Raw genomic sequence first — 26,298 nt, forward strand, 5'->3', positions numbered from 1 at the left:
AAAAGAGATCCAGATCGGACGGTCCGATAGAGAGGAGCACGCTGGGAAAATTAAAAAAAATAAATAAAAATCAGGCCAAAACTCTTATGTTGTGTGCTTCTGTTCTGTTGGATTGTGTATGCTGGATCTTAAGTTGTATTTAGTAAACACAATAACCACACCGAACCGGTTATTAACGACTGAAGGAGAAGTCTGGGTTTAATCCAGGGGCGTCAAACTCAGTTTAGTTCAGGGGAAATATCCTCCACATGTGACCTAAAGTGGATCAGACCAGTAAAATCATAACATAATAATAAATAAATAAAGTCAACTCCAAACAGTTCTTTAAGTTTTAGAGTGAAAACAGTAAAATTACATCATGGACATGCTACATCTATAAACTATCCTTTACAAAAATATGAATAACATGAACAAACATGAAAAAACTGAAATGTATTGAGAAAAATAAGAGTAATTTTAATAACATTGCACCTCAGTTTATCATTTACACATGTGCGTTATAATTTACAGATCACAGTGGATCTACAAATACACTAAACATTTAGGAACAGGCAGAATATTGGTAAAATTCCACTTACTTCTCTAAAGACATTATAGGTTGTTTATATTTCCTCAGGTTATTCACTGTTTTGTGAAAGACAGTTTATAAACACAAACTTTTTCATACTGTAATTTCAGTATTTTACTGGTCTGAATCACTTGAAATTAAATTGAATATGTGTGGGAATGTGGCCCTTGAAAGAACATTATAAATATCTTTACTGTAAGTAAAGTAAATAAGTACATTTTATTTATTTAGCACTTTTCACAGATAAAATCACAAAGTGCTTTATAGTTTAGAATAAAATGTTAATAAAAGCTTCAAATAAAATGTCATACATACACCAGGATAAAAACAAGGCAGTAGTACAGACAAACAGACAATAGCACAAGCCCATAAAACATCAACCCGGGCTAAAAACCTGCCTAAAAAGATATGTTCTGAGCTCCTTCTTAAAGGAGTAAATGGACTTGATGCTCCGTAGAGTCAGAGGTGGTGCATTCCACAGGTGTGGAGCACTGGCTTGGAAAGAGCGCTCTCCTCCATCATGAGCCTCGGGTTTGATGACCTTCATGAGCGCAAGGGAGAATATGGTCTCAGGAGCTCTACCATGTACAGAGAAGCCAGTTCATGGAGGGTTCGAAAGGTAAGAACTAAAATCTTAAATCTTAACTGTATTTTTTGCATCCCACAGGCTGAATTAGACCCTTTGTTGGCCAGTTTTGGCCTACAGACCGTATGTTTGACACCCAGACAACAGATCAAGGTTATTATCTGTGACTCTCTCCCCACATTCAAATCCAGACTAAAAAACTCACCTATTTAGAATAGCCTACCCCCCATAAGCTCTACTCTCCATTCTACAACTTCATTTCTATATATAGTTATCATTTGTTTTAATCTGTTTATTTCTTTGCATTTTAAGGATTGTTTATTTTATCTTGTTGTACAGTGTCCTTGGGTGTCTTGAAAGTCGCTTATAAATAAAATGTATTATTTTTATTTTTTTTTATTATTTTTTTTTATATTATTATTACTATTATTATTATTATTATTATTATTATTATTATTATTATTATCGTTAACGAAAACTAACAAAATGACGAGAACTAGAATTGAAAAAAATTTTGGTAACTGAAATAAATAAAAACTATAATTAAAAGAAAAAACAATAACTAACTGAAACTGTATTGTGTGCTTACAAAACTAACTAAAACGTATAAATATTATGGATAAAATTCCCTTCGTTTTCAGCATATATGTGCAAACCAGTGGAAAACTACTAACTCTCTCTTTTGGAGGGAGCATGGATGGAAGAACATAATTCGATTTTTCTTGACTCCTGCACAGAGAAAGTGCAGATATCAAATGTTGGAGGTCTTGTGGTGCTCCAAAAGCGGATCACTTCCACATCTTTTGGGGGTGCCCCCTAATAAAGGAATATTGGAGGGAAATTAAAAAAGGTTATAGATGAAGTAACAGGTATTGAAACCCCCTTAATATTTGAAATTTTGTACTTGGGAAACACTGATTCTGTAAATCTCTTACGAAGGGATGACTATAAATTGACCAGAATAATGCTGGTGGCCAGTAAAAAGGCAATCACCAGGAGATGGGGAACGAGTCTGGTGCCCAACATACAGGAATGGGAGGATGTTATGCTCAATATTTATATAAGGGAGAAAGTTACTGCATATGTTAGGTTGGAAGTCGATAATTTCAGAGATATATGGGAAGGATGGCAACATTATGTAAGACAACATAGATCAGACTTTGTACAGGGGAAGTAATTAGACTGATGGTTATGTCGGCTACTTTTCAGCAGGCATTAGTACTTACCAACATTTTACATGCACCTTGGTGAGAGACCAACTGAAGGAAATTGATTTTGTTTTTATACCCTGGTTCGATGCCACAAAGTTTGTGTTTTTTGTTGTTGTTTTATTTTTATTTATTTTATTTGGTTTATTTTTTTATTTCTATATTTTATTTTACATGCTTGTTGGAATGATTAGGTTAGGTTACATGTGTATGTGGAGGTATGTCTACAACTTCGTCCGCAATGCAATCTTCAATCTCCGAATCTCTTTATGCTGCAACTCCCTACTCATCAACATGGGAGAGAAAAGAAAACACAGGGCTCGTGACTGCGACTGAATTACGGTCGCATGCGCCTGAGAATTTCGGTAGTGCGACTGTTTTTGAGATTACGATCGCACGGTGCGCCAATAAAAAAATGAGCGAAAATTAATACGTGCGCCTAGAATAATGGCTGCAGAAGTAACTCGTCAGCTGAAAATAAACAAGCTCCACGCCCCGCTGACTGAAGCGGAAAATCTAGTCCCCGCCCCCTCGCGTGCGAAGGCGGCATAAACAAAGGGATCAAATAACTCCACTGACGTTTGAAACAATCTCCTGACTTCAGGCGTGGTGCAGACCACAGTGACTAAGGGGCACAGGTCAAGGAGACTTGACTTCAGGCGTGGTGTAGACCACAGTGACTAGGGTACGTTTACACGGCAACACTACGCAAAGATTTCTCCTTTGCGTTATAAAATCATTCCGCGTTAAGACGACGCCGCTATGATAATGATCTGCGTTAACATGAGTCCGCGAGGACGGCTGAATACGCTGTAGTGGCCATGCCAGACCAGTAGCTGGCGATGTAGAGCTGTAGTGAAACAGTGGTGGTAAAACAGGCGCCTGCGCACAAACAATTTCCGGTTTAGACAGCCTTTAAATGAGGAGAAGAAGAAGAAGAGGAGGAGGCGGACAACACTATTTACAAACAACAATGGCGAGTGGTCGTACAAAGACGCAGGACTTCTTTGTCTGGACAAATGAGCTGAGCAGTTAGCAGCACGTATGTTGTTCTGAAACCGGCCATTGTTGTTGTGGTTGTTCCTTCTTTTTCTGCAGCTTTATTGTGTCATAGAGGCTGGCAAACCAGCTTGGAGGCGCATTACCGCCACCAACTGGCCCGGAGTGGGTTAACTGGCGGTTCTTGGCTGCGCGCACATGCGGTGACGTCATATTTTACCCCGGAACGCTCCGACTCGCGTTAACACGGAGCTGGAATGCGGATCGTATCGATAACGTTCCACCCTGGACCCTGGTATCAAAAGTTTCCGGATTCAGGCACTCTAGGCACCGTTTCCATGTTAACAGAAGGCTAATCTGCGATGAACTCTTCCCGGAGTCGACTGAAGCCGACGCCGTGTAAACGGCCCCTAAGGGCCTTTAGGCCATGAAATAAAAAAGTTGGTTGTTGCAAATAATGGTGTGATTCGTCTTTCTTCTCCAAGAACCAACTAAAGTATATACCACACATTGACAATTGTTTTGCACCTGTGTCAATGTAAGCTTTTTCTTTCATACTCTATTCAAATACTTTATTCTAGGTTGTTAACATTGCTTAAATACATATAGGAATATTACTTGGTATGGCCAAGAGTTTTGCTTGTTCTCCAAATTTTTTATATAATAGTGGTGCACCTAGATTTTAGCCTGTGCTCCTAACTTTTTAGGGTTAGGAGCACAGTGCTCCTAGGTCAAAAAGTTAATTTTGAGCCCTGAAACAGAATCCATTGTCCATTACCTGGTTAAACGTATGTGCTCCATTAACACCAGTGACAACTGGGACTTCGGACAAATGGTGAATACACTGGACAAACGCTAGGTTTTGCCTTCAAGACATCATTTTACATGAGCTGCTACTACATTGAACATACTTGAATTTATAATTTGCACTTTACGTGAGGTTTTTTTTATTGCTACAGTTCTATGGCAAGTCTATAGAAGTTTAATTCCAGTGCACTATTTGTTTATAAAAGGAAACATACCTGAATTTACAGTATACTTATTTGGATTCAAAGATTTTTTTTTTTGTTTCATGCAAAAGTGAACATACTTTGTTTGTGTTTAAAAGCTTTATTTATGTTTAAAGAGTACATTTTACTTTGTTTTGCAAGGAAAAAATAAACAACTTCAAGGTTAACAAATAATTGTTTTTAATAATCGGGATTTCAATTATTGCTAAAATAATTGATTATTGTTTTTTTCTATAATTGAGCAGCCCTATTTATAGGTTATTATGTCTATTACTTTACCAGTCTGCCATCATACATCATGAACTAAAATGAGTCTGACACCCCTGCACTAAAGAGTACATTAACTAACCCCTGGGTGCACAGATACACTGGACTGACAGATTTCGCCTCACTTTCTACTCTCTCAGACTAACTTGAATGACTTTCTTCTTTTGACTGTGTGTAACTGTAAACCCAGCTCAGTTACACCCAGTCATTACCAGTCTGTTCCTCCAGTCCCAGTTGGCAGCCTCACCATTAAACCACGGAAACAGTGAGTGTCCAGCAGCGTGGACTGACCACACAACCCTCACCGACACCGGCCCGAGCAGCCGAAAATCTGCAACAGCATCTCTATGGTTTATAAAAATAAAACTAACCTCAGTGCAATAATCACAGCCATGCACCTTGTTTTTAATTTTACCTTGTACAAATCCTCTACACATCCTTTTTTAGCTGTAGTATCGAGTTAGCTTTTTGTATATTTTAGTAGTAATTAGTAGTATTTGTATATTTAATATTTTATCTCTGCAGTTTTTGTATATTGCCAATATTTCTGAGTGTTGTGCGATATTTTTATAAAATCTTCTTTTTTTTTTATCTTAGGAAGTTTTTCCTCGCCACTGTAACTGTTTGCTCTTGGAGGATTCTGTTGGGTTTCTGTAAATTGGCTTGGTTTCATCCGGCTCAATATGTAAAGTGTCATGAGATAACTTTTGTTATGATTTGGCGCTATAAAAATAAAATTTGATTGATTTTTTTTGCACTTTAAGCATTTGCTGCTAAACGGATTTTCATTGTTCCTGTAACAATAACAATAAAGACCTATTCTATTCTGGTCTAGTCTAGTCTATTCAAAAAGACTAACAGGTAAAGATGAGCAGATCTTATCCTGTCATTAGAACCAGTGAAGTAACTTCCTTAAAATGTACCTGTACTGGTCATGCTTACCACATTAATTGTGCTTTGTGTGTTACGTAAGCAAGAGAGGTAAATATATATATATATTTTTTTATTTAACCTTTATTTAACCAGGAAGAAAATCCCATTGAGATTAAGAACCTCTTTTCCAAGGAAGTCCTGGCCAAGAGGCAGCACAACACATAGTTACAACATATAGTTACAGCATACAGTTATAACATACAATAATTTACAGGACCAGTCAACCTATGTGAAACACGTGCAAGTCACTGAGATATTCTCTAACACTCTGAGTTTGGATTTAAAAGCATTCAGAGAGATCAAATATGAAATAAAGAAGTAAGTAAGTAAGTAAATAAGTAAATAAATAAGTAAGTAAGTAAGTAAGTAAGTAAGTAAGTAAATAAATAAATAAATAAATAAATAGGCATAAATGCACCACTGGACCTTTTTATTACATGAATTATACAGGGGTTGGACAAAATAATGGAAACACCTTCTATGATGCCACAATGTTAGGTGTTTCCATTATTTTGTCCAACCCCTGTAGATGTGGGCAGAACCTATGGGAGTCGACATTACCAGGCAGAAGTAACGTACCATCGTTGTTTCCTGGTGATCGAGTACAACTAAACAAGCAGCAGTCATTGAACCAGACTGAGTGGAAAACAGGCCTACGTGTTGGTGCTCACTGGTTGTGCACCCGTAAGCTTTGCATCTGCCATTGTCCGAGAGATGTGACCCAGCACTGAACGATAACGTGTCATCTCAGACTGGTGTCCACTACACAGGGTCAGTGACCAGTCCATCACAGCCCAGGTAATCTGACAACACTACGAGTCTGCGTCACTGTCGGTGCTGGAACAGGTCATGAAGGAGGAAACATGTCGTTGACTCGAGCTGCACAATATATCGTTTGAGCATCGTCATTTGCGATGTACATGTGCGCAATAGTCACATCGCAGGTTCTGCGATGTAGGAGGCAAATGAACTCAACGTGTTCTCGTCTAATTTCAACCTGGGTACCTGACACACACTGCGCGCAGCGATCCACCAATGACAACCATTCTTAATTAGTTTGCTGAAGCAGACCACACCCCCGCACATGGAGTGAGTCACTAGTAACAACATTTAAAAATAGGACCAATGGCCCTGTAGCTTACCAGCCAAATTAAAAGCTTTGGGAAATGTATCCAGATGCCATTTATTATCACCCAGTTATGTGTATTTATGATATTACAGAAATAGCCCATGTTTTGGTCGTATTCCAATCAGATCTGTAAAAAATTCTAATTCCAACTTGATATCATTGATACTTACTCATTTATTCTATCACTCCTATCTGCACTTCCTATCTGTTATAATGGGAAAATTTGTCAAAGTCACACCAAATCCAGAATCAGATCCGGATTGAAATAATTTCAATACCTTGTGTTGACATCATCATACAGAAGCTGTACACCAAGTTTGAAGTCAATCAGAACTGTAGTTTCGAAGAAGAAGACGATTGAAATGTTTTCCCCATAAGAGTCCGTGTTAAATTTTCCGTAAGTTTCCGGATCCAGAAGAAGATCCTGATCAGCATGTGGCCATTATGTTTTGGTCATCTCCCCATCAGGGCTGGACTGTAGAAATTTACACTTGATATCATTTATATTTACTGAGTTATTGCATCGATCCACTTCCTATCTCTTATAATGGGGAAATTTTTCAAAGTCGCACCAAATCCAGAATCAGATCCGGATCCAAATAATTTCACTAACTTTTGCTGGCATCATCATAAAGATGATATACCAAGTTTGAAGTCAATCGGAATTGTAGTTTCGGAGAAGATGATTAAAATTTTTGTAACGGACGACAGACGACGACAGACGACGACAGACGACGACAGACGACGACAGACGACGACAATGAAAATGAGCAACAAACAAGAGAAAATCAACAAAAACAAAGACTTGGTGCCAAAAAGAAAAGCAACATCAGTTATCTAGAATTATTTTGGCAACAAGAAGGATGATATATATATATATCACAGGGTTAAAAAAAAAAATCACAATGTCAGTTTTTCCAATATCATGCACCCCTACCATTGACACTGTCTAACTAATGGAGCAATAACTTAGTACACATGTGTACTTGACAACAGGCTTTGATGAAAGTTACCTGATGAAACCGCTAGTATTATATGTGATCTGAAACAGCTAGCGACGAAAATTCACTACAGGTACCCTTTAACAGGAGGAGTGTTGACTATATCAACTTCATGTAATTGTATCAGATGATAGAGGATACACTGGTGACACTGAAAGGTCACAGGATACCAGGACCACCGTCACCGACCAGTCATCCGTCAGTCCATCTGCAGACGCCGCCGGTTGTCTGTCTGCTCTGGACGTAGATAATGATGCATGGCTACGTCTGAGTAGTACCTCAATCTAATCTGCTCTGTGACTCCACTGACCTTCCTGCAAAGACACAGCTTTCTGCCCAACCTGCTGATGGCATCTTTCCTGCGTCCCATTCATCAGGCTGATTATGAGACAAATGCACACTCACTGCGGAAAAGCAAACCTGTTCAGCGGCTATTAAAAGTACCGCCGACCTTTATATGCTATTAAGCAACAACGTGCCATCATCATCTGACTGTAAGGCAATCAAATCAACTGCATGGAGGGCCGTGACAACACAGAAATCTAAATACACTATTTTGTCATTAAAATAATTGTAATTAGTGTCACTATTGGCTCTTCTGTTAACCTCCTGTCACCACTGTAGCATAAGTCTAATAACAGAAACTATGTGTAGTGTTTCTACGTTCAAATATTAAAAAATAGGTCCCTGTATCTCACCGTCATGTTCTATCTAGAACAGGGGTGGGCAATCCTGGTCCTCGAGGGCCGGTATCCTGCATGTTTTAGATGTTTCCCCCTTCCAGCACACCTGAGGGTCATTATCAGGCTTCTGCAGAGCTTGATGATAGGCTTATCATGTGAACCAGGTGTGTTGGAAGTGGGAAACATCTTAAACATGCAGGATACTGGCCTTTGAGGACCAGGATTGCCCACTCCTGATCTAGAATCAATACCAAGTTGAATTTGTAAGGTTGTCAGGTTCTGTCTCTATGTTCCAGTCCTGTGGTCTGGATGCAGGAGATCAATCTCCCAATAGAAATGGATGGTACTTTCACTGGAGGAGAACTCAACTAATTCAATCAAAGTCCATAAATGACTTCTATCAGTGATCAACAGGAACTATATTGAAATATCTAACCAGTTCCACGTTATAAGCCATCAAAAAATACAATTTCTCAAAACTGTGAATAAACTTTGTAAACACTGTCCCAAGAAAGATACATAAAAAATGTGAAAAGAATCCGACCACTAGTTTCTTTGGGGAAGATGTTTGAAGAAATTGCTAAGGGCCCCTTTACACAGCATGGAGATCATTGGGTGACCACTGAGCGATTAAAAATTGGCCCAATCAACTCCAAAACAAAAAGGCCACTGTAGCGGGGAGGAGCTTAAGTGCTGGAGACAGTGTGGAAGCCAAGATGCCAATCACTGGCACATATTCTGGGACTGCCCAAAAACAAAACAATTTCGGAAGAATATACACAAAAATATAGAATATATACTTAATGTCACTTTACCTTTCGAATTTGCCACTTTAATTATGGGAAAATTTGAAATTTGTACTTGTATAGAATTTTAATAACTGCTGGCAAAAAGGCTGTGACCAGGCACTGGCTCCAACCTGAACCATCTAATCTGGAAAAACGGGTAGATATTGTGAATGAAATTTACCAGATGGAAAGACTAACCTTCTCCCTTCGGTTACAAATGAACAAATTTTCCCATCTATGGTCAAAGTGGATATTTTTTGTTTACACTTACCAAAGGCAATCTGTTGGAACCCTAAATGTACAAGAAATGACAATATAATGACAATGTATCTGGAATTGTCTTGTTTTTTGTGTATTTAACTAATTCTGCTTTTTATATTTTATTTATTCATTTTTTCTTTCTTTCTTTAGAGAAAGGAGGTCAAAGTCTCTTGGTCTTTCGTATGTGTTTTCTTTATGTAACAATGCATCCATTGTTCACTGTTCAATTGTTTTGTTTATTAACAAACAAAAAAAAAAGAAAAACTGAAAATGTGACCACAATGTAATTTAAATGTATGTGGAATTTTCTCAATATTTCTAAATAAAAATCTGAAAAAAATAAAAATAAAAATGGCCCGATCTCTCAACAACCTCCTAAGCCTCCAAAAAGCCATTTCTGTGTAAATGTCTGGGAGATCCTTGTGCACTCATTGTACCTTAGGCCCCTTCTTTAAACTGTCTGGTCAGTCAGATCAGGCGGGGGCAGGGGGGTCGTCGGAGGTCATCGAGATAGTCGTTCCAATTCCCTTATTGATCTCTCAACCATCTCTACCTTAGGGGTGGAAAAAATTGGCGTTCATTGAAATATTGCTGAGAGATCATTAGGAGATCAATGAGATCATTGAGGGCTCCTTGAGCACGTCTTGAGCGTTTGCTGAGAAATCGCTTCCCTTGGTAATGGTTGAGAGATTGTTTTGGAATGAGTCAAAAATTTGATGAGACCATGGAGATCACTAGAAGATCACTGAGAGATCATTGAGAGATCTTGGTGATCCCTGGGCTCATTGTAAGATCGTTAAGAGATCTGGCCACTTTTTCATCATTCAACAAACTGTGTAAAGGGGGTTTAATGAAAATGATGACGAAGATGGTGAAGTCAGAACACAATGACTACGTAATAATGTGACAGGACTAATTACATGTCACAGTAAAAGGCAGAAAACCACATCCTGATATGTTTTCAGTTGAATGGTAGGTAATACACGATATAAGTCTGGTGTGAAATGGTTTGGGCTGGACAATTTGGTCTTGGTTGTGGACCGGGTCAGACCAGGTCTTAGTTTAATGACTGTCCATTTCCAAAGCCACATACGAGATGTCTCAAGAATTTGTAAAACTATTAAAGCCTGGAAAAAAAACACAGTAATCCTGGTTTTACAAAGATGACTGAGGCAACTCTAAACATCAGACATCTATTATGTCATTACAAAAAGTGCAAAAATATTTACACAGACACATAAAACTGTGGCTGCAGTGAGACAAGGGAGATGAAGACACTTGCACAAGTTTATGGGAGGAAAAGGTGATGTAATACAGGTTTTTCACTACCATTCTAACACTCAGACGTAACACACACAAGAACAAAACTACGCTGAAAGCTCTTAAAAAGGTTTGGTTGTCATTTCTGGTGTGATTCACTCACAGTACAAACCTGTTACTGTCACTTAACCAATGATATTCTGATATTAACTTTTTATGGCAAAAGAAAATTGATTGCTTTGTGCATAAATCACTGATGATCCTGTTTGTTTCAGATTTTAGTCAAATATTAGGTGAAAATGCAAAGTTTTTAGTCAAAGAACATTCAACACCATAACAACACAGCCCTCCAACTGCCACCACAACTGCAAGAAACCTACGAACCCTGTAACACAACCTTCAACTACACAACTTTGTACAATACTCTACACTGGAAATTCCAACTACACTGTTATCTGAAAGCATTGAGAAATATGTAAAGTAGGGGTGTCAAACATGTGACTAAAACCAGCCTACCGAATGAATTTGCAAAGTGCAAAAATTATGCTGAAGATCTTAACAGTCAAGGGTGTTGGACTGGTTTTAGTTCAAGTTCCACATACAAAACAGTAGGATCTCAAGTAACATAATATAATAAACTTTAGATCAGTGTTTGTCAACCTTGGGGTCGGGACCCCACGTGGGGCCACCTGAAATTTCTAGTAACTGATAAAAAAAAAAAAAAAAACACTAAAAAAAAATATATGGTGAGTTGACAGAGACAATCCCAATCCATAAAAGACAAACTGTGTGTGTGAAACTGCAGCACTGTGCTTCTGTTTATCTGTCAAATGTTCATTGTGGTCGGTTTCAGATGCTGCAGCTCTTTCATAATTCATAGTTTGAGTTCTTGTTTGTTCAGTATTAATTGTCAGCCTTGTAAATCCAAGCTGGACTGACTGTACATATCCTGACCAAGGAAAATCAAATTCTCACTTTGTGCAGTAATCTACACCTGGATTTACTGCCTCTGTCCATGATAATATACATTATATAACCTAAATGTCGTCTAAAATTAACGTTTATTTGCAACACAGTAGAGCAAACTATTACATAATCAAAAACAAATTAATTTTAGCAAAAAAAAAAAAAAAAAAAGTCTCAGTTTTGAATGTCTGGGGTCACCAGAAATGTGTGATGTTAAAATGGGGTCACGAGCCAAAAAAGGTTGGAAACCACTGATGTAGATAATGAGTCCAAATTTTCTTCTTGTTTTATATTGAAAAATAATATGAAAATATTTACATTTACATACTATCTTTTGACTAACCTGAACAAATACGAACAATCTCACATGTCTAAAGAAAATTCAGTGCAATTTTAATAATATTCTGCCTGTTACTAAATGTTTTGTACTTTTGAGGATCAGATCTGTAATGCACATGTATAAATGAGAAGTTGAGGCATAATATTGTTAAACTTGTACTTCATTTTTTACAGAAATTTAAGTTTTTCCAGGTTTTTCACATCTTTTTTTGTTTAGATAGTTTGTGAATGTAAATCTTTTCATCATTTACTGTTTTTTTTTTTTTGCACTAAAGCAAAGAGAAAAATTTGGATTTGTCATTATTTATAGGCTATTATACTATTTTTATTTTATTTTTTTTTACTGGTTTAGCATAACTTGTATTTTAATCCAAGGCCTTGTACAGCAGCTTGGGGACTTTGCTTTGTTTTAAATGTGCTACAGAGATAAATTTGATCTTGGCAAATTTCTGTTGTTACATTGGAGCATCCTTCAAAAAAAAAAGTACTAATAAACCTGTACGTTGTCATCATTATATATTTGTTTATCTAAAATCTGTAGTTTATACACTTTACTGAAGATTCCAGTTTTGTACCACCAATTGCCATAACAACTTTGTGTTATTCATTGTTATTTAGCTGATTATTAATTTTTTGTATTTATAGGTTAATTATCTTATTATTTTACTGGTCCGGCCCACTTGAGATCAGATTAGGCTGAATGTGGAACCTGAAAGAAAAATGTAACATAACCTCTAACTACCCTCATAAACAGTGATAATAAATTTATTATACCAGGTCTGTTCTGTTAAACTTCCCACAACATTATACATTGTAAATTCCTATTACACCATTGTCTGAAAGTGGTGAGAAATATGTAAGGCTACACCAAAGCTGGAGAAATTCACATTACTGAGAAAGAAAGAAAAAAACATCCATCATTCTGAATGAAACTTCAGCCACGAACACCTGAACAAGATTCAGCTCATCTTCCTGTGATACTTTCCAACCCATTCTAGTGACAGAATAACAAGTTATAGTGTTACTTCCCTGTAGAATCACATGCAACATTCAAGTGATTTTCATAATCAAATATATGGACTCTGTTATATTACATGTGGGTTTTGGGAATGATCGCTGCCAGGGACTGAGTTCGACATTTCATAAAACCTCTGCTGGAGTTCAAGAAGTTGCGAAAAATAATAATTCACTGTGAAATGCCATATTTTAGTTCCTGATATACAGGTTAGCTTTCAGGAAGGCAGTTTAATACTTTCTCTCTGACACCCTTTCCAAGACAAAGAAGTTGCTGCTCCGTGAAGACACACAACAAAAGAACACTTTGGTTGACTGCCAATGGACAAAGACAGGCCAGCACGAATAATGCTTAGATTACCAGTGTTTCTCGTTGTTGAACTGTGTCCATTTACACTCAACAAAAATATAAACGCACCACTTTTGTTTTTGCTCCCATTTGTCATGAGCTGAACTCAAAGATCTAAAACTTTTTCTGTGTACACACAAGGTTTATTTCTCTCAAGTATTGTTCACAAATCTGTCTAAATTTGTGTTAGTGAACACTTCTTCTTTGCTGAGATAATCCATCCACCTCACAGGTGTGGCATATCAAGATGCTGATTAGACAGCAGGATTTTTGCACAGGTGTGACTTAGGCTGGCCACAATAAAAGGCCACTCCAAAATGTGCAGTTTCATCACACAGCACAATACCACAGATGTCACAAGTTTTGAGGGAATATGCACTGGTCATGCTGACTTCAGGAATCTCCACCAGAGCTTTTGCCTGTGAATTGAATGTTCATTTCTCTACCATAAGCCATCTCCAAAGCTGTTTCAGAGAATTCATGAAGAACACTGTGCGAGGAAAATGGTGGTCACACCAAATACTGACTGGTTTTCTGACCCCCCTGGACCACCCAATACAGTAAAAGTGCACATTTTAGAGTGGCCTTTTATTGTGGCCAGCCTAAGTCACACCTGTGCAATAATCCTGCTGTCTAATCAGCATCTTGATATGCCACACCTGTGAGGTGGATGGATTATCTCAGCAAAGGACAAAGGAGAAGTGCTCACTAACACAGATTTAGACAAATTTATGAACAATATTTGAGAGAAATAGGCCTTTTGTGTACATAGAAAAAGTTTTAGATCTTTGAGTTCAGCTCATGAAAAATGGGAGCAAAAACAAAAGTGGTGCGTTTATATTTTTGTTCAGTGTATTTAAACGCCAATACAGCTCTGGAAAAGATATGAGACCACAGCTGTAAAATGAACATTTGTCTTTGTTCCTGAAACTACTGACAACATTACACTTTAAAATATTGTCCTTTAGAGCATTTAATAGGAGAAAAATGGTTGAATATATTAACCAGATCCAGGGTTTTGACTTTGATGCTGATTGGGTTAAAGTTTTTGGAGGGTTTGGTGATCATCCTACAGGAAAGATTTATCACAATATATACGTACAGTATAGATTTTTTCAGATATATAAAATGTTTCAAACCTATAAGTGATAAATATGTTCTAAAAATCTAAATCTAAAAAGCAAAAAATAAATAAATAAATAAATAAATAAATAAAACAATCCCCCATAAATGGCTTCAACTTGATCCACCGGTGCTGGAGGACTGTTTGACAATTGTTGATGAAATTCACAAAATGGAGAGATTAACATTCATACTGAGGCTGCAAGCTGAACTTTACATAATAAGATAAGGGCAAATGGATAAATTTGTTTAACCCTTTCATGCATGAATTATGAAAACCTTAAGCAAGATTTTTTTTTTTTCCTCCGTGATTTTATTCCTCTTTAGGCATGAAAAAAACAATGTGATCGATTTTTATGAACCTAACCCAAAAATGTACAGCTGGACACCATGTGTTTAATTTTTGAAGCAAATAAACATGCATTTATTGACATACTGCATGACAACTATGAAAGAAAAAAAATTAATGATGCTAATCTGATGTTTTCTCACATTTTAACATACTATAAAACTAGTTATTACTAATAGGTAAAAAAAAAAAAAAAAAAAAAAAAAAACACCCAAACTTTTTGTTAAAAAAAAAAAAAAAAAACTTAATTACAGTCTAATAACAATTAACAATTGATTTACACTCAAATATGTTACTGCAGATCAGGTTTATCACGAACAGGAAAGTTACAGTAATGGTATGAATTACAGTGTATGGGATGATGCATAATCGTCCACTGTATTGGTTAATATGGAACTAAAACAACAAAACCCATGAATATACAAGAGAACAGCTGTAGAATAGATGTCCTCTGTAGCGACCACTATGCAGGAAAGGGTTAAACACAATTAATGTGTGGTTTGTCTCATAGTCCTGTGAAATGCTGTATAAACTGCTGCTTTAAAAATGTAATTCAATGGGTAACTTGATCACTATTTCAAAACTGTAACCTAAATTATCATTACTATTAGATTGTAATTATTATCTATTGCTGATTGTTGTTTATGTTCTATATGACAAAATGATAAATAACTAAAAAAAACTAAGTGTCAAAAAATGTGTAAAACCTACAACAGATGATAAACAATATCTGAAAACTTAGTCAGGAAGTCTACTGTGGACCAACCAGGAAAAGTCATCCAATCAGTTTTAATTCTCTCCACACTGGTTTTATGTTAATGTGGTTTAAGTGTTGTTTAAAATGACTCCCGATGCTGTGGTTAAGCTTTATAATGGATGGGAAATCCAGTTTTTAATACCCTAAATCCTGCAAATAAAACACATGCTGATAAAACTAATTTTCCCAACAACTCAATACTATTTTTAAAATTTATATACATATTCAACATTACTATTTTATGCATTTACCTTTATTTAATCAGGAACTCCTACTAACATTAGAACGCTCTTTTGGAAGGGGATTTTGTGGAATAACCCTGATTTACAATCACAGCTCTGGTATTTAGTCATGTCATGTAATGATATTTTTCCTCACACTTCTGCGGGTGTTTTATGCCACTCCTGGTGCAGAAATGTCAGCAGCAGCCTGGCTTTGTTTGAAGATTGGTGATAATCTGTCTTGCTCTTCATCACATTCCACAGGCTTTGAGAAAGATTCAGGTCCAGGAATGTGAAGTGGTCACTTCATTTTTTTTCCACAGCTGTAGTCTATATGTGCATGGCTCTGCTCTGAAATGCATCACCTGATTATTCTATTAATGTATTGTTCATGGTCTGCATGTGAGGAGAACATCTGTGTTGTGAGAACCAGGGTCCAATTGTGCGTGAGAGTTAATTTTCCCGTTAATTACTGCAGTAAAATGTTGCTGCTGCTGTTTTCTGTGGTGTCTGCAGGCCTGGATGGAGCGAAAGTCTGCACAGCATCAGCAGCCTGCCATTGAATCCCTTTAGACAGATGCTTAGAGGGTGATTAAATGAATTTACCTGACATATTTAACCAGACAAGTCAAACACATGAGCAGCCTCACACATAATGCAGACAACATTAAGACAGACATAGCGAAACTAGCTAGCAGCAAGCTAATTTATTCGTGCAACAGCAGTTAGCGGCGCATCAGTCATTCCCTGGCAGTGGTTATACCCACATAAGTTAACCCTGGAGACAAGGCAGCTGTGTGTCAGAACAGGTGAATACAGGCTAAACAGGAAGTACCTATGTGTGCAAGGCTAAACCTGGGAGCTAAGCTAAGTTTGGCTAATGCTAAGCAGCTCGAAGTCCAAAACAGTTGGAGCACTATTTGGAGGAGCGACCTCTCTCAGCAGCACCCCGCCCGGCTACTGGGAGGAATAAAGCGGGTAAAAATAAGAAACAGCAGCCCTCTGTCCACTATACCTGAAACTGACCCTGAAATGTTCGCTAGTGTTGGTAAAAGAGCTGTCAACTTACAAGTTTAACGCGTTGTGGAGTTGCTGCTAGCTGTCAGAAGAGTTGCACCGAAGATCGTGTGTGTATCAAAGATGAATCACTTGGTCGTTTTAATGACACGGCTTCCTGTTTGGCATGCCACTTGGAATACGCATGCGCCGTACTTAAGTTGGATCTCACTTAAACTGTACATTTTTTCTTTTTATTTCTTTTTTTTTTAAGTATTATTTTAACCCTTTCGTGCATGAATTATGATAACCTTAAACACGATTTTTCCCCGTTTTTTTTTTTGTTTTGTTTTTTTTTTTAACCCACCACCACCACCCCTCTGCAGAGGACAACTTTATTTTTAAATACAACCTGTGTTTAAGTAACAATCTCAAACTTTATATTCGCATGTTCAAAGGTTCCATAATTCATGCATGAAAGGGCTAATATAAGTTACTTCTCACTTCATGTAGATAATATAAAAAAAAGACATGTTGTTAAAGACAAATCATAATCATCTCATAATTCAAATCAATCATAATTTATCTGTTTATTTCTGATAACTCACTTTATATGAAGACTCACAGTGCTTGAAATGTCTGTGTTGTTTGTATATATACTATGTATTGCTCTGTTTTGTTTTTTTTTTGTCTGTTTCAATTTTTAATTCTCTAATCTCTGTCTTTAAGGTCTGCCCAGTCATGTGACCTCTCCCTATATATAGGAGGATCCATATGGGCGGCCTTCTTATATCAGCCCTGATGAAGGCCCATAGGCCGCAACGCGTCAGCTCAGTTTTTATTTGTTTGGCCATGCTTTAATAAAGGCTTTTTAATATCAGCCCTACTCTGAGTGCCTCAGTTTTTACAAACAAATTATAATCGCAGTCTAATAACAATCAGCAATTGATTTACACCCAAACATGTTAGTGCAGATCAGGTTTATCAAAAACAGCAAAGTTACAGTAATAGTATGAACTGCAGTTTTTGGGATGATGCATAAATGTCCACTGTGTTGGCTGATCTGGAACTAAAACAATGAAATCCATGAATATACAAGAGAACAGCTGGAGAATAATTGTCCACTGTAGTGACCACTGTGCATGAAAGGGTTAATTTGTTGTTTTTTTTTTTTTTTACCATTTCAGTCAGTTTAATTGTTGATATCTATACTGTTATTCATCTGTGTATGCTTGCTGTGATTTATTTATTTATTTATCATTTTTGTTTCATTTTTGTCTGACAGTGAATTAGCCACATTCTGTCATGACAGTGTCAATAAGTCATGAACACTTATTGACACCAAATAAACTCCACTTACTTTTTAACTTGAGCATAATCACACATCCACCTCATTTTTATCATGTAAAAGGTGGCTTACATATATAGGGTGGGGAAGCAAAATTTACAATATTTTGAGGCAGGGATTGAAAGACAGTGTATGACTAATTAGTTTATTGAAAGTCATGAGAATTTATTTGCCACAAGAAAATGTACATAATAGAAAATGTTTTTATTCTATGTGTCCTCCTTCTTTCTCAATAACTGCCTTCACACGCTTCCTGAAACTTGCACAAGTGTTCCTCAAATAGTCAGGTGAACACTTCTCCCATTCTTCTTTAATAGTATCTTCCAGACTTTCTCATAATAGTTTTGCTCATAGTCATTCTCTTCTTTACATTATAAACAGTCTTTATGGACACTCCAACTATTTTTGAAATCTCCTTTGGTGTGACGAGTGCATTCAGCAAATCACACACTCTTTGACGTTTGCTTTCCTGATTACTCATATGGGCAAAAGTTTCTGAAAAGGTATGGATAATAGTGTTAGGTATGATTATGACATCAATATATGTTTGGTTTCAAAACAATTGACGTAGTGCCTGCTGAGAAAAAACAACTAAATGTTCATTGTAAATTTTGCTTCCCCACCCTGTACATTTTAACTACATTTTGGGTGCTTCTATCAAACTGGGTTTATTTTGGTACCTGGCACTTTTCCAGCTTTTTTAAACCCAATAATAAAAGGTAAATGTAGACATATTTCCCCCAGGATGGACCCAATGATGACCTCAGATAAATGCAAACAAAAATATACTCTCACTCTGAGCCATCCCAAAATTATTGAATTTTTAATAAAATGTTAGGGCCAAAAATAGGACCAAAATTGGGACATTAAAAAACTACCTAGGTGTCAGTGCATTAGATGTGAAAACATGGCTTGAAATGGTTTTATGTAGCGCTATAAATAAAGACACTGTGTTAAATGTGTCGATCCTAGTGGTGTTTCTAATCCACACATGTGGGTTTTTCTTTAACCTGTTTAACCTGACCATATTTTCAGGGGAAAAACACCTAAACAGACATACCCAAAGTAAATGAAGAATTACTTCACAATAATAAGGTTCATATGGATGTTCTTGGTGTCTATGGACATTTAGAGACCTCACAGAATCTATTCCCATTGTTTAAAATATTGTATCTATTACTCTGCCTGAGTAAACTGTAATAAACTAAAAGAGAAATTAGAATTTTTTTATCCTCGCCTGTTTTTTTTTTTTCGGCTGGATTGACGATGATATGCATAAATTAATTGTTCGTGTCGGAGATTTTTAATAGCGTATATTTCACCCCACAAAGACTAAAAATCATGTTTGAACATTAAAGTTTGCACTAAAATACACTTTTGATGTACTTTTATTAACATTAGGGTCTAAACTTTGAGCAAAAGTTGAAAAAAATATCCATTGTCCTGATTTATTATATTTTTATAGTAGATGAATATTAATATAATTTTTTCGGCCCATGGGCGGGCTGATAGGGCTAAAGGGGATTTAATCTCAGTCTCATTCCAGGTTTGGTGTGGAACCCATCGTGTCCACTCGCGTTACATACAGAACTTGCCCATTTAAACACAAATAAATCATGAATTATTTCGCAACAGCAGTAATTTTTGTGAAACACTCTGTCTTTCATAATTAGTTCAATTCCCAAAATGCACCTGTGAGAGAATAAAGACATATTCAAAAATATAATAGCATGTAATTTTCGTGTCTTTTTTTAAATCATGTTACATGCAGATTTTTGTATTAAAAATAAGATACAAAAATATAAAAATGTTTTTTTATCTGTAAAATAGTTTCTCTTTTATCTCAATAAGTATTTATTTTTAAAACAGACCCAAAGTGCTTCCAAACCTGCTTCATAACATTAGTCTACACCTGGTTTGAATTTTTAGCCCCTCTGTCCTGTTTTTAGGACCAGTTTCATAGAAGCACCCTTTTGCCTCTTTATTCTGAGCGTTATTTACATTTAACATCACTCATTATCAAGCTGATCAAATGCACTTGCACTTTGGGAATCCACTTCTGTTACTAAACCAGTTGGATGATGCTTGAATACGATCTCATCGACTCAGACTCAGTTTTATTGTCACTCGATTAGTGGTACATGATGGAATAAAATGTAGTTACCCAGGTCTGGGTTTGTAGCAAAAGAAAATAAAGAATAAAATCTAAAATAGAATACATGAACAGTAAGTAGGGTAGAATAAAACTATCAGAAAAGTGGTAGTGTTGAATTGAATAAAGTATTGAATTGAATTACATCTGGAACAAGTCAGGAAAGCCTATGGTTTTACATTAAGGACCAAATGTGAGGAATGTCTTGTGGCGATAATATATTTCATCATTAGTCAGCGGTTGTTCTCCTCATGACAGTCATTAGCTGCATCCTTCAAAGCTCATTGGAACAGCAGTCAAGAACTTAGGCTCTTTTAAGTGAAAAATATGATCTGAAACAGGGCTCTCAAACACATTTTCTTTCAGGTTCCACATTCAGACCGATTTGATCTCCAGTGGACCAGTAAAATAATAACAGAATAATCTATAAATAATGACAACTCCAAATGTTTCTTTGTTTTAGTGCAAAAAAAAAAAAATCCATTAAATTATGAAAATACCTTATTTTATAAACTATCCAAACAAAAAAGATGTCAATAACTTCAAAAAAAAAAAAAAAAAATTAAATTTCTTAAAAAAAAAAAAATTGCAATTTTAACAATATTCTGCCTCAACTTATCATTTCTACATGTGCATTATGGATCAGATCTACACAGACACTAAACACTGAGGAACAGGCAGAAAATAGTTCAAATTGTGCTTAATTTTCTTTAGATATTTCAGGTTGTTCATATTTATTGAGGTTATTCACATTTTATTGTTACAGGATAGTTTGTAAATGTAAATATTTTCATCATTTAACCCTTTCATGCACAGTGGTCACTCCAGTGGACAGTTGTTCTCCAGCTGTTCTCTTGTATATTCATTGGTTTTGTTGTTTCAGTTCCATATCAGCCAACACAGATACACTCATGCATCATCCCAAACACTGACATTCCTGTAACTTTCCTGTTCTTTTATCTAAATCAGTTACTAATTGCTATTAGACTGTAATCAACAGTTTTGTTTTGCTTTTTACCCCTTTAGCGCTATCAGCCCGCTGAAAAAAGGATATTAATATTCATCTACTATAAAAATATAATAAATCAGGACAATGGATGTTTTTTTCAACTTTTGCTCAAAGTTTAGACCCTAATGTTAATAAAAGTACATCAAAAGTGTATTTTAGTGCAAACTTTCATGTTCAAACATGATTTTTAGTCTTTGTGGGGTGAAATATACGCTATTAAAAATCTCCGACAAGAACAATTAATTTATGCATATCATCGTCAATCCAGCCGAAAAAAAAACAGGCAAGGATAAAAAATTCCAATTTCTCTTTTAGTTTGTTACAGTTTACTCAGGCAGAGTAATAGATACAATATTTTAGAAAATGGGAATAGATTCTGTGAGGTCTGTAAATGTCCATAGACACCAAGAACATCCATATGAACCTTATTATTGTGAAGGAATTCTTCATTTACTTTGGGTATGTCTGTTTAGGCGTTTTTCCCCTGAAAATATGGTCAGGGTTTAACAGGTTAAACAAAAAAGTTTTTTTTTTTTTTTTTTGCATATTATCTGAGTGAGTAATAACTGGTATTATAGTATGTTAAAATGTGAGAAAACATCAGATTAGCAGCATTAACCTCCTGAGACCCAGTAAAATGAAAATTTTAGCTTTTTTGCATTAAACAATTGTCTTGATTGGAAACCACATAATGCAACAGTTTTGTTTGTTTTTCCGATACATTTTTTAAAAATGAAATTTATTTATTTAAAATGGAATGTTCTTTGCAATGGACAGCAAGTAAAACTGTCAAACTTTTGTCCCCTACAGAGGACAAAAATGCATTGCTGGGTCCCAAGAGGGTAAAAATGTTTTTATTTCATAGTTTTCACACAGTTTGTCAGTAAATGCATCTTTCTGAGCTTCAAAAATTAAACACATGGGGTTCAGCTGAGTGGACGTTTTTGCAACTCCATGAAAATAGGTTCATTAAAAAAATAATAATAATAATAATCACATTGTTTTTTTCATGCCTAAAGAGGAATAAAAACACTCAGGAAAAAAATCATGATTAAGGTTCTCAAAATTCATGCATGAAAGGGTTAATGTTATTTTTTGCACTGAAACAAAGACATAAATTGGAAGTTGTCATTATTTATAGGCATAATATAACATTATTATTTTCACATCAAACCAGTAAGAAACTCTGGAGTCATTATTTTTTGCAGATTATCATGTTCTTATTTGACTGTCGATCATATTGGTCTGTGTGTGGAACCTGAACTAAAATGAGTTCCACAGCCTTGACTGAGGAATTTTTGCACTTTGTAAATTCATCCCACAAGTCGGATTGGAACCTTTGGCAAAACACATTTAGCCCCCGGGCCGCATGTTTGAGACCCCTGATCTTAAATGTCGCATTGAAAAAAGAAAAAAGACACTCCCACACACAAAAAGCCAGTTCAAGCAGTTACAAATCTTTTAATAATCAAAAACTAAGACTGTCAAATATTACTATTTCTGTGTCCATAATGTATGAGTTCTGTTTTTACCACATTTCTAAAAATCTTTTTTTTTTTTTGTCTGATTTCAAAGATAACTAGTTTAGTAAGTAGTAAAACAGACAGTTAATACAATGAATAAGTAAATTCATGATGACAGTGACTCCTTATTTGCGATAACGACGACATGTTACACTGCGTTATCACTATCTCTGTATTGCAGCTGCAGAGAATCCAGTCCAGACTTTGCAGTTCACTTTTCCTGAAATAAAATTCGCTGATTATTAACAATTTACACCTTCATGTGGACGCTCATTTGGATATTTATTTGCCCTTTCTCATTAGTACAAAGAAAAAACGATGTCAAAAGTAATGCTGTTCGTACTGATCAGCAAATAATCATGTTCAGCAGGAACAAAAAAGGCAGGATTTATATTTTTGTATTTTAAATAACACAAAGTTCATCAGAAACTAAAAATTCCCAGCATCATCACACCATGCAAGTCCCATGTCTTGCACCCATTTGTCAGTTTCACCGTCTGTACACAGAAATACAAAGACAAACATCACAGGAAATATTATTGTGAATCACAAGCATCGCTGTGTCATGTAGAAAATGAGCACTGTGAACATTTTTCAATCACATCAATGTGCACTTTGACTTTCTCACAATATGAAGAAAAGGTGGAAACAAATTAAATAGTTATTTGCATTTTAACCCATAAAGACCCAAACATCCGTCTACTGATCTAAACTGTTTAATACCTGTTGATCCACTAATTCTATCAATACATGTGAATAATTGGTGTAAAATACAGTTTATCGTCTTTTCATGGTCATCAGATATGACCCATTTGGACGTTCAGAGGCTCTGTAGTTACCGTGGAAACACAGTCATCTTCTACAACATTGATTCACCAGTAAAACCCATGGAGTTGGATCAATGACAGAGGATGGACACACTGGGTTTATGTTCAGTTAATGAAAGATTTTGCTGGAAAATCCACTTTTCTCTCAGTTTGATCTGTTTTGATATAATAACCTTTGAATTTAGTCCGAGTTTTAATGAACATCTACACAATTAGTAAATTAAATATAGGAAAATATATGACTTTCACTGAAAAAATGCAAAATACAAAGGATGATGTTATAATACATTGTAATAAATCACTTAAAAAAGGTTAAATACAGAGAAAAATTCATTGATTCATTGATGATTTTCCCATAAAGACCCAAACAGCCACTTGCAACCACAACCATCTACTGATTTAAACCGCTCAGAGGCTCCATAGTTACCATGGAAACACCGTCATCTTCTACAACATTGATTCACCAGTAAAACCCATGGAGTTGGATCAATGACAGTGGATGGACACACTGGGTTTATGTTCAGTTAATGAGAGATTTTGCTGAAAAAGTCACTTTTTCTTCAGTTTCCCTGTTTTGATCTAATGACCTCCAACTTTAATCTGAGCTTTTATGAACATCCACATAATTGGCAAATGAAATACAGGAAAATACCTGATGTTCACTCCAAAAACACAAAATACAGAGGATTATATCAAAATAAATTGTGATACATCACTTAAGAAAGGTTAAATACAGAGAAAAATTCATTGATTCATTGATGATTTTCCCATAAAGACCCAAACAGCCACTTGCAACCACAACCATCTACTGATTTAAACCGCTCAGAGGCTCCATAGTTACCATGGAAACACCGTCATCTTCTACAACATTGATTCACCAGTAAAACCCATGGAGTTGGATCAATGACAGTGGATGGACACACTGGGTTTATGTTCAGTTAATGAGAGATTTTGCTGAAAAAGTCACTTTTTCTTCAGTTTTCCCTGTTTTTGATCTAATGACCTCCAACTTTAATCTGAGCTTTTATGAACATCCACATAATTGGCAAATGAAATACAGGAAAATACCTGATGTTCACTCCAAAAACACGAAATACAGAGGATTATATCAAAATAAATTGTGATACATCACTTAAGAAAAGTTAAATATAGACAAAAATATATTTTGGAACTGCCACAAAAGTAACACTGGGTCTTTATGGGTTAAATATAGGAAATTAAATATAGCGAAATACATGATTTACAGTGAAAAATGCAAAATACAGAGGGTAATATTATAATAAATGGTGATAAATCACTTAGGAAAGGTTAAATAGGGACAAAAATTCATTTGGGAAGAGCCATAAAAGTAGCACTGGGTCTGTATGGGTTAAAGGTTCAACATGAGAGTAGTACAGGAGTATATTAGAGGTGTGGAGTAGACAAAATAGCACTAACTAGTAAATCGCACACTCTCATTCAGCATACATCATGTTCAAATCCCAAGATGCATTTCTCTCCATCAAAAACACAAAACAAACAACTTATTCTCTCATTGCTGCTTGGTAATATTTACACTTTTTTTTGCTTTACTGTCAGTATGGACAAATTCACTCAGTTCATTTCAAGCTTCACTGTTGCCTTCGAGGGCTCAGGCATTCTTGCGTCTTCACAGGTTTACAGGAGAAACACAGGTACAAAGGGGGGTTTAGGAAGGACCTGGCAACCCGAGAGGCTTTCTACTACCCAGCATTAAATGCTTGTATGTACATGTGCAGCGTCGTAATGTCCCACGGGTGTGCACAGTACCCCGCAAATAAAGTTATATAATGAAACACAGGAAATAACTGGAGATGAAGAGCTGCGGCCGCTTGCATAGACAAACCTCCAGTTGTTTGATTTCCTGTTCGGTTCTTCCACATGTCCAGAAATCCACACAGGGGACGTTTACGCTTCCAGAGTTTTAGCATGAGTGTTTTTTCCAGTTTTATCATGAAAATCAGTCCATACCTGCTACATCATTTATGCTCTTTTTATGTATTTGGGGGTAGATTTAGTTCAGGAAAGCCATAATTTACGTACCGTAGCCCTCAGTCAGTAAAGACACAGATAACAGTCAACAAATACAGTTCACAGGTTTACAACCAAACCCTTCAAACGGAGCAAGGTTATTATCGTTGACGAAAACTAACAAAATGACGAAAACTAGAACTGAAAAAACATTTTTGTTAACTGAAATAAATAAAAACTATAATTAAAAGAAAAAAACGATAACTGAAACTGCATTGTGTGCTTACAAAACTAACTAAAACGTATGAAAATTGTTGATAAAATTCCTTTCATTTTTGTCAGTGTCAGATTGATATGAAATCAATTTGTTTTCACTGACACCATATGACACTTCATGGTCCGTCACTTGTCGTCACTTGTGGTGTCCAGTCGTCTTCTCATTCCCACTCTACGTGGAAACATGGAGACTAAAGTTGGGAGAAAGCAGCAGAGTCCTGTCTGGGATTTATGTGAATATGACGACAGAGAAGAAGAGAAAAGATATGAAAAAACTAAAACTAAACTAAAGCTAAGCATTTAGAAAACAACGAAAACTAATAAAAACTAGCAAACCTGCTCTAAAAACTAATTAAAACTAATTGAAT

At 36.0% G+C, this 26,298-nt stretch overlaps 2 protein-coding genes across 2 annotated transcripts in view; both read right to left on the reverse strand.

The window, feature by feature from the left end:
- Positions 1–16,975, reverse strand: part of LOC115417649 (rab GTPase-activating protein 1-like) — a 281,857-nt gene extending 264,882 nt beyond the window's left edge. Inside the window, exon 1 of the mRNA XM_030131657.1 lies at positions 16,880–16,975. The gene's annotated coding sequence lies outside the window, so the exon portion shown is untranslated. The remainder of the gene's footprint in view (positions 1–16,879) is intronic.
- Positions 16,976–24,937: 7,962 nt separating this feature from the next.
- The window catches only part of LOC115418661 (protein FAM163A), a 79,031-nt gene continuing 77,670 nt past the window's right edge, over positions 24,938–26,298 (reverse strand). The window contains exon 6 of the mRNA XM_030133200.1: positions 24,938–25,795. The gene's annotated coding sequence lies outside the window, so the exon portion shown is untranslated. The remainder of the gene's footprint in view (positions 25,796–26,298) is intronic.

The sequence above is a fragment of the Sphaeramia orbicularis genome, chromosome 4 (assembly GCF_902148855.1).
Source record: "Sphaeramia orbicularis chromosome 4, fSphaOr1.1, whole genome shotgun sequence".
Classification (NCBI taxonomy): Eukaryota; Metazoa; Chordata; class Actinopteri; order Kurtiformes; family Apogonidae; genus Sphaeramia; species Sphaeramia orbicularis.